This window comes from Nematolebias whitei, chromosome 15, assembly GCF_014905685.2.
Source record: "Nematolebias whitei isolate Nwh7 chromosome 15, NemWhi1, whole genome shotgun sequence".
Lineage (NCBI taxonomy): Eukaryota > Metazoa > Chordata > Actinopteri > Cyprinodontiformes > Rivulidae > Nematolebias > Nematolebias whitei.
In genome coordinates, this window is record NC_056512.1 from 41,207,064 (window position 1) to 41,217,748 (window position 10,685).

General features: G+C 41.0%; 1 protein-coding gene across 1 annotated transcript in view; it reads right to left on the reverse strand.

The window, feature by feature from the left end:
- The window catches only part of shank1 (SH3 and multiple ankyrin repeat domains 1), a 103,730-nt gene that overhangs the window by 26,666 nt on the left and 66,379 nt on the right, over positions 1-10,685 (reverse strand). The gene's annotated exons all lie outside the window — the stretch shown is intronic.

The following is a 10,685-nucleotide window of genomic DNA, read 5'->3' on the forward strand; positions in this document are numbered from 1 at the left end:
ATATAACAACAGTTAATAAATATAACAACTGTTATAATAAATATAACAACAGTTATAATAAATATAACAACAGTTAATAAATATAACAACAGTTATAATAAATATAACAATAGTTAAAAAATATAACAACCGTTATAATAAATGGCAGAAAGCAGAGTGTTTTTGTGCTGCTCACCCCTTTTCAGCTTGTAGGAGCAAAACTAATAAAATCCTGGTTCCAAAGAGATGTTAGTGTCTTCACCAGTTTGGAGGAACTGTCATGCAGACGCTGCATGCACAATGAATGCAACTGAGCCCTGCATCAGGGTTGCCAGATAAAATTAAAATGTCTTATTTACCCCCTCCTTTTCTGTGCACATGTTCAACAAATACAACACACACCTCATCTTAGAATCAGCACATGTGACAGTTCAGGTCAAAATATTATCATTTTAAAGCCACAGTACTATAGTTCATTATTTCTTATCTGGCAACCCGACTGACATGGAAACTACAAGGTTTTTCATGTAAACCCACTAATTTTTTGTTTATTACCCCCAATAAAGATGTCTAGATGCAGCCACGCACTAAAATGGAAGTTGGCATGTTGCATGCTTTTCAAATTATCCTGCTCACAAGTTTACCATATTTACATATATGGCGGCAGACATCTTGGATTATGGCGTGGCAACTCAATTTTTGAAAGGAACCTTCCTTACGAGATGCAGCCACACACTAAAATAGAAGTCGGTACGTCACATATTTTTCAAGTTATCCTGCTCACAGCATGCACTAACAGACGGACGTACATTTCCAAACAAAACTTGAACACAAGTTTCATTTTTTTAAACTCTTTGCATTCAGTTTGTAATTTTACAATTTTGTTGTTTATTTTAAAGTTTGTAAATCTCCCCGTCCTATTAATGTATTTTTTTAACCCCCGCACACTGTCAGAGTACATTGGCCCAAAATATTTTTTAGAAGTTTCAAATCTAGACCTGTGTTTTTATTGTATTAATTTATTTTTATTCTTATTTTTAATTTTAATACATTTAAATGTCTTGTTTGGTAAACCTCAGTTTTAAATGTATAAATGTCTGTTTAAAATGATAAAAATAATAAGAATGTGTGGAATATAGGAACGCTGAACGCTTTGACAGAAAACTCAGAGCCAGTGTCCACCAGAACCTCAGTACGAGATGCTATATACGGTACGGTGGCGCTGACGGTTGCCTCAGCAACAACTAGAACTGGACTCAGAAAGTTGGGTCGGTCTGCAGCAGAACCAAGCTGCGTAAACTCTTAGTCACTGACAGCAGAACAGGCTCTGCATGCTTACAGGTGTGCTCACTTTCGCTCCCTGCGCTGCAGCACAAACAGGTGGAATCAATCCACATTGGACTGAAATGTACTTTTACACTCCTAAAGTTACTGGAAGGAGTTTGTCAAAAGTCTTTTTTTTTTTTTTTCTATGAAACCTTCTGGATTAAAGCTGAAACGTTTCAGCACAGAAAAAGAAACTGTCCAGATGACCTGACTGAAAAATGTTGGATTGTATACCTGGATTATTGAGCATGGACTTTGTAGTATAGCTTAACCTCGATACAAACCACGTGGTTTGAACAAACCACGTTTGATGTGTGAGAAAGACTATATAAGTAATATTTAAAGAATTTTAAGGTCTGACATCCTTGAAGTTGCCCACAGCCTTTCGCGTATTAGAATATACAGGCTACAACTAGCTGGCAAACATCATTTATAAGATTTATCATCATGATTTATTATCCAACATTTTTCAGTCAGGTCATCTGAACAGTTTCTTTGTTTTTGTGCTGAAACATTTCGCCTTCGATCCAGAAGGCTTCATCAGTCAAGGAAATGCACAACAAAACTGATTCTTCCTCCAACAGCTCACTCCAAAGTGGAACAAACCAGTTATGTTGGTGCTAAGATGGTCTCTTCGGCATGCCTCCCCCTCCATTGCCGGCCCTCTTCCTTATGGAGGCTGTGGCTGAGTGGTTAGAGCAGTCGTCCTCCAATGGGAGAGTTGGGGGTTTGATTCCACCAGCAGTCGCATGTTGAAGTGCCCCTGGGCAAGACACTGAACCCCTCACTGCCTCCGATGTGTGTCCCATCAGTGTATGAATGTGATAAAGCTCTGATTATTCTTTGTAAAGGTATAGTGGAGTGCTGTATGAATGGGTAAATGAGGGCACAGATTATAGTGTAAAGAGCTTTGAGTATCTTGATAAGATAGAAAGGAGCTGTATAAGTACAGTCCATTTACCATTTATGATGTTTTTCTCAAATTCATTGAGTTTTCCCGGTATGAACAACGTGAAAGTCATTTTCCAGGTTTTCTCTGTTTTCCATAGTCCCTGGGAACCCTGAGTATGTTTTGGTCAAACCTTGTAAATGACGTTACGCGAGATCTCCTCTTGAGGAAAACTTCCTGCTTCCATCACACCAGATTTAGCTCAATTTCTGTATAACTTGGCTGCGTTGTAGCCATTCAAGTTTGTTTTTAATTATTAGTTTGCAGTGGTGGCCATCTTGTATTGGATCGACTCCAAAAAGTTTGTCAGTTGTGCAAGTAGATCCACCATTCACTTAAAGCTACAAATGAACACAGACATAGAAACATGATGCTTTGGAGTCACGTTCTGTGCTGGGTGCTAATAAAGAGGCTTTTGTTGGAGATCAGACATATTCAACGCATGATTAAGTTTAAACTGTTTCAGGTCAGTTTGGCATCAAGGAGGATGTTCAGCGTTCGTATCACTGACACATCAGAGAAGTGTGACTCGTTATGAATGAAAAGGTCGTTCAGTCAGTCAGTGACTCATGGAGTTATATATATTCTGTATATATTAGCAGTAGCATACTGCAACCACATGCTGATCATCCCATCGTGCACCAGAACAGTCCCAGCCCACTCCATCTGTTCTTTCCTCTCCTTTTTTTCTTTACATTTTCCCGTCCTGATGGTTTTTTTCACCGACTCCTTTCTGCCTTTCTGAGCAGACAAAGTTTTTTTAATCACATTTCCCACTTCAGATCTTTTTCTTTTGGTCTATTGAGTGTGATTCTGTCTACGAGCGGTGAGATCTCCTCTGTCACCGTTATTCTTCTCCTCCGTCCAGCTCAACCACCCGGCTCTGATCTTAAACGCTCTGAAGCAAAGTGAACAAAACAAAGTGCAGTCTAAGCTCAGAAACATTTGCTTCACGGTTTATCCTAAAAATGTAAACAAGCAGGATTAGACTACAAATTCACCCTGTGGGTTTTAGATCGTTGTAGACCGGGGTGCCAATACGTCGATCGCGAAGGCAATTTGAGTAGATCACATGGCAAAATAAACATCAGCCTTTTTTATTTTATTTTTTACATAGACGTCAGCCTATCATCCATCCTCACTATGCAATTCTTCACTTGATTGACATACTGGTATAGGGCAGCCAATCTGAGACCGGACCTTTCCTGACACATCGGTCGCCACACATGCGCAAACAACGGCACCAAAAACTACCAAGTTGCCTCCAGTTTTTTTCTTTTAATCTAAACTCAAGAAAGTGTGTAAAATGAGTTGAGGAGCGGGACCAAGTAAGAAGCAAAAGATCTACCATTTCCATACAGAATGGGAGGAGGACTTTGTTTTTCACGATGTCATATACGAAGAGCGTTTGCCTCATCTGCAAGTGTACCATTGTTATTCCAAAGAAGGGAAATGTAGAGCGGCATTTTTGGACTATATCCATAAAAACTACGACACTGACTTCCTTCCGAAAAGCGAGCGGAGAAAGAAAAAGGTGAAGGAACTAAAATCCCAGTTATCCGGACAGCCGGCATTTTTCTTACAGCTGACCGGCAGCGAAGCATCGTTCTGTGTGAGTCGCTTTACAATTAATTGTTGAGCACAAGAAGTCTTTTCAAGACGTAGAGATGGTTAAAGAGTTATTTGTTGAAGCAGCTGACTCGTTGTTCAGAGACTTTAAAAACGAACCAGAAATATTATCTTCGATCAAAGCTCTCCAGGTATCAAGAAATACGGTTACAGTTAAAAGCAGCTTCTGTCCGGGCTGCTGGATTTAGTTTGTTTTGGAATCTTCACTTTTGTTCTCAGGTTATTTTTCTTTTTTTAATTTAGGAATTTTCAGATTTACAAGAAATTAAATTAAATATATCACATTTCTAACATCTTCTCATCTTTATCGGTTGCGGTCACTTCCAAATTTTACATATACGCTTACTTACTAGGCTCCCGTGCAAACTGATATAACATTCTTCTTAGTTTACATTTAAATTACTAACATCTGCAGCCATGGGAGCTTACAAGGAAAAAATATTAAACAATAATAATAGAAAGTGTGTGAGAGAAAAGTTAATACAAAACAATATTGCATCATTCACCAGTTTGGGGGGAGAAGTCTCGACAGAGAAATGATATAAATCCGCCTCTAGTTGGGGTTATGGATTTTATCCACTTGTTCCAAATTCGATACAATTGATCTCTTTGGATATTCAGGATATAGGTTAACTTTTCCATCTTGAATATTTCTAAGGTAATATCCAACCACCCTTCCACTGTAGGAGGGGTTGGGTTGAGCCATTTTCTAGTAATATTGGTTTTGCTCACTACTAACTTTTCTGTTCCAGGATATCAACATCAGCAAAATAAAAATAAAAAGTCACAAAACTCAACGGTATTTCAATTCCAAAAACCAAGTTTAAGGTTTTATGGATGTCTCTCCAGTAGGACACCCCCAGAACATAATGGTAATGATTGGCTTCTTCTGAGCCACACTGTCTCCAACATATCCATGTGTTATTCTTGTATTTGTCCTGTGCTGGTGTCCTAAAGTATCTTATAACGTTTTTCCAGCAGTGTTCTCTCCAAAACAAGGAGCTAGTACAGGACCACTGGGATCTCCAAATATCTCCCCATTTTTCTTCTGAAATAACAACTGCTGTCTCTTTTTCCCATTTTGCCTCATATACAGGGTATTGTCTTTATCAGTTGTAAACAAAGCAGTACATATTCTAGAAATCCATTTTTGTGTCTTTGACCCATATGTTGACTTTAAAATCTTATAAAATTCAGTATCAGCTGCTGTAAACTGATATTTGGCAATTTGCATTAAAGTTGTTGCGTACCTATTCTTAGGTTATTTTTCAAACATGAAGTTATTCTCGTTGTTTTCAGCTCCTTTGCGAAAAGAACGCAACTTATTTGTGTTTTGTTTATTATTTTGTATGTGGACAGTAAAAATAAATTATCCCTTTTTTTTTTTTTACAAATTTATGGGTTTTGTGACTTGTGTTGCATCCACAGAGAGTTGGGACATAAAATAAATAAAGCATACTTAATAAGTTTATAAATATATGTTTTGTATTTTTATAGTAGGTAGCTCACTTGGACTTGGTTATTTTAAAAGTAGCTCGCATGCTGAAAAAGTGTAATGTAGGAAAACTGCTAAAACTAGCCCTTGAAGTTGTTATAACAACCAATAAAATTCAGTTTTATGTCAGTTTTGGTCAAAGCTTGAAAGAGCCGCTGCAGAGGGACCAAAGAGCCGCATGTGGCTCCAGAGCCGCAGATTGCAGACCACTGGTCTAAGCATTTCAAGATGGCCGTCCCAACTAATCAACACAAACCGAGACAGTAATGACTATTAAGTGAATTTTACAGATATTGAGCTAAAATCTGGAGTGGAAGTAGCTGAGAGTCATCCCCATCACACACTCTGAGACCCAGTTAGAATCCTGCATTGGATTCTGTTTGATTTCATTTTACACAACTTTTTCAAAACTGAAGTTGAACTATGTTGAGACGAGAGAGCAAAAGTGAAGATATAACTCACAAAACGTGAATACTGCTGCAGCCTGTTGTAGTAAAAAAAAAACATTCAGTGTACTTTTAGAAGAGCTTCTATATTTGAGTTCTTTAAAGGTTTTATTTACCTGTTCCTACGTTTGGAAGTTGTTTTAATCAACGCGTGAACTTACATTTGTTTTCCGGTTAATTTAGAGCTGGGCAGTGCATCAGTGTACGCGGACTGCATAAGTTAAAACAGGTTTGTCCAAGCAAGCTTCCGTAGAAGAGTCAAAAAGACGCTGGAACTTGTCACGCATGCCGCATCGTTAAAACTCCCTCACTGCTTCCTTTCAGCGGACAGTCTACAGTCGGACAGTCTACAGTCGGACAGTCTACGTGTTCCTCTCGGCACGTCTCTCACAGACGCAAACGTACACACAGAAACGTGACGCTCATCAACAAACTGGACGCAAGAACATACGAGAGGAGAATCATCAAGAATGCATCAAATACTTCAGTTTTTTTTTCAAGTGACAACAACAAACATGTCATCCATCCACACAGAACACACACGCTTTGGTACACACACACACAATCAGCGCGCACGTCAGTGAAAACAGCGAGCATCACTTCTGCCAGTGCAGCACAGCCAGAGGACATTTGTGCAGAGAGAGAGAGAGAGAGAGAGAGAGACTGAAACCAGGGAGGAAGAAAACGACTCTCACATGTTCACGGAGCGAAACATGGAACGGCTGCGCTGCTCATGCAGCAGCTCATCCTCACACACACACACACACACGCACACACACATACACACACACACACACACACACACACACAAGCACATCTGTCTGCAAGCATGCTTTGCAACATCTGCCCATCTATCTAATCAATCCTGCCCTTCCATCCATGATGTCCACATGCATCCTCATCCTCTCCCCCCAGCAGCTGGAGGAAGAGGAGTTTGGGTGGTGGTGGTGGTGGTGGTGGGGGGGGGGTATAAAAAGCCATGGCAGGTACCTGTAAATGAACCAGACGCTCCTGTTCGTAGGGCCCAGCGACGGCCAGGAAGAAGAGAGGGAGAGGGAGAGGGAGAGATCCTCCTCGCTGCATGCCCCCATCGCCATTTCCTCCCCTCCCTCTCCTCCTCCTCCTTCTCCTGCTCCTTCTCGGCTTCCAGCAAGACAGCAGCGAGCGCGAGCCGCGAGAAAGGAGGAGGAGGAGAGGAGGAGGAAGAGGAGAAGAGAGTGTTGGAGGAAGGGAAAGGGAGAGGGCCGAGCTCTCCCAGCCCCTTCATACTTAAGACGGAGAGGAGGAGGAATGGGAGAGAGACTGAGGGATGGAGATGGTTAGCTGCGACTGCGGCACAGGAGGAGGAGGAGGGGGGCGAGGAAGGGGAAGAAGGTGGCTTAAGGAAGGAGGGAAGAGTGAGAGGTGATTGTTCACAGGAGGTTTCGTGCATAAACACACACGCACGTTTCAGTCCAGGCGAAGCAGCAATCGATGCACACACGAGGAAAGAAACTAAATCTTCATCCGTTTTCACTTTCCTCCTCTCAGACTTCACTCCCGTCACTCCTTCACTTCTACAATTTAAATATAAACGATTCACTTTTTCTTAATTACCGGCATGACTTCACGTTCATAAAACAGGATGCAACAGATCATTCTGCTGTCAGGTACAACTTAGGTGCCGTAGGCTGAGAAACGACAGCTGGAGCTGTTTCGGTGTAATTGTCCGTTTCATACAATATTGCACGATTCAAAGCTCAGAGTACGTGTTGAGGATGACGCTCGGCTACTACCACATAAACTCTTAGCCTAAAATCTGCCACACCGTCCGAGTAATAACTGCGTTTGAGAATGATGATCAGCTGGTCTTGAATTTTACTTCAAATTTTTATCAGCTGTAGATGTGTCATGTACTTTTTGAAAGTTTCACGAAAGCCCATCCAGTGGATCACAAGATATTTTGCTTACAAAGAAAGGTTGAGTGGGAGTGTGACTGGTTCGTCTCGTTTGTTGTCCCCCGCCTCTCGCAGGGACTGCTGGAGACGGCATTTAAAAAAAATAAAGGATGGATGGACGCACAGATTTGCCTCCAATAGTTTTAAAGAGTTAAAACACAAATCACATTCAGTCAGTTAAAGATCTGTTTCAGCTACTACCCTGTATCTGTAAAACACACTCGGTTATAACCATTTTTGTTTTCCCAAAGTTGACTGGCTGTGGCAGCCATCTTGAATCAGGCTGAATCCAAACGTTACCAGTAGTACATATAGGTCCGACAAGGTCAAGGTACAATAATAAAAAAGTACGACCAGCATTCAGTCATGTTATTCATCTTTTCCAGCGCCACTCATCAGCAGTACGACCACAGGACCGGGGTGAAAGAGTAAAGTGGGCTACGCTGTAAACGGAACAAATATTAAACACGTTTATTGACCCGAGCAGCGATGAGGGTGTGGTTCAATATAGACGCAACAGGTCTGTTCAACCAGACAGCACGGCGGCTCAGTCCCAACATGTGGGGCTGACTCGAACTACGATTTTTACTTCTCAAAACGCCATGCTTCAAAACAAACATGTTCAACCACAACCTGTTCAGCATTCATCTTATCCAGTTAACGGTCGAACTATAGGGATGAACAATAAACCAAACGTTTATCAGCACTGCAAGAAGAATAAATGTAACACCAATATATTAACCGCAGGTGCATGCCAAGAACTTTTTTTATTCATCCAGGTAGTCTCATTGAGCCACGAAAACTAATTTTCAAGAGAGACCTGTTTAGGGAGCAGATGGTGGGGGTTAAGGGCCTTGCTCAGGGGCCCAGAGTGGGGCGAATGAGGGTGGAGGCAGGTGTGGGTGTTTCACCTTTTCCATCCACATTTTGATGTTGACGGTACCGGGAGTTGAACCTGCGACTTTCTGATCACAGGCCCATCTTCTCTAACCTCTGTGCCACCACTCCCTTAACATTACTTCTATTACACATCTTACTGTTACAGATTTTCCTATCAGAGCACTTCACTCCCAGACTGCAGGTTTACTTGTAGTTCCTAGAGTTTCTAAAAGCAGAGTGGGAGGCAAACTTAAAGTTCTCGGACTTCTCTCTTGTGGAACCAACTTCCGGTTTCTGTTTGTGAGGCTGACACATTGTCTTTTTTAAGACTAGGCTGAAGACTCTTTTTTTATGATGAATCCTATAGTTAAGGTTGGCTTGAGCCAAGGTAATTTTTATTAACCCTATGGAATGACGTTTTTGTACAGAAAAGCAAAATTCAACAATAAAAGTTAGGAATACGTCACACAAATAAAATAAAAATAAAAATACTGAGCGCACACACAAGAGGCCACCCATAATAAAAAAAAAGAAGGTTTATTTCCGTTTGTCCTGATAACAGGCAAACTAAAACAACGACCAAATGGATTGTTTAAATTTGTCTTTGCAAGTGGGTGACTGGAGTTCTTAAGCACCGACTGAGTTTTACTAAAAACCTTAACTTCTAACGTAAAAGCAGGACATGTAGGGTGGTGCCTGCTAATTTGTGACACACTCCTGAGATATCCTTTAGTTCTGCTGCTATAGGTTTGATTGCAGGACAAACTGACCTGCTGTCTTTACTTGCTCTAGTCTCCATGTTTGTACTTGAAATTACTGCTGCCATTAATTTGTGTTTTTCTCCCCATAGAAACTACAACTGGACCAATCCATCAGTGTTTGCGTCTCGTTCCTGCCCTCTCAAACCCCAGACGTCTCCTCTTCTGTCGAGAGGAGACGTCTCGAACAGCTGGGCAGCCATTTCTTACCAACAAAGTATCAACAAGTTACAAATGTTCTTCTTTTTTTTTTTTTATTACCTAAATCCAAAGTTGATTCTATTACTGCCAATACTCTAACTGGCCTAGAAAAACATGCATTTTTAATATTTAAATCAATATCTAAATTAGAACCTTGAAGTTATGCTAGCTTTTTAAATTTAAATATATAATTTAATTTTAGTCAGCGCACTTCAGACCAGTGCACAAGTTATATGTTTTTACTGGCACCACTGGTTATAACTGTGACACGAGTAAACTTGCTGCCAGTTGAGCCTCAGAACGTGAGCAGAAAACCAAATCTTTAAAGGCACGCAACACGTTTTGGTGCTAGACCGAAATACAAATTGTTAGTAAAAACATGTTCACATTTGAGTTGTTCAGTTTCCAAAGCAAATTAGTGTCCCGTATTTTCCAGTGTATAAGTCGCAATGTTTTTGCATAGATTTGTCAGTCCTGCAAGGTATACACTGAAGTGACTTGTATACATTTTTTTCCATATTGATAATGCAATTATTGACTGACGCTTTAAATTTCAAAGAACCGCAAGGGCGAGTCCTCCCATTCCTGCTGGCTTCACTCAGCTGGTGGAGGAACTCTGGAGAGCTCGCGGCTCCGGCTGCGATGGTTGGATGGTTGGATGGATGAATGGATGGAGCCATGCCACCCAGACGAAATGAAGCTGTTTTGACCAATAAAGTGCATTTATTAAGGAAAAGTTAAACTGAGACCCACCTTTGTTATAATGTAGAGCAAACAAATAATTATTTTTAGGTGTTAATCTTGTAAAATTTCAAAGAACTGCAACAGTGAGTTCTCCTGTGCGCACTCGCTTCACTCAGCTGGTGCAGGGGGAGGAACGCTGGAGCGCTAGTGGCTCGGGCCATGATGGATTGATTGATTGATTGATGAATGGATGGCTGCATGGATGGATTGATGGATGGATGGATGGATGGATGGATGGATGGATGGATGGATGGATGGATGGATGGATGGATGGATGGATGGTTGGTTGGTTGGTTGGTTGGTTGGTTGGTTGGTTTGATGGATTGATGGATGGATGGATGG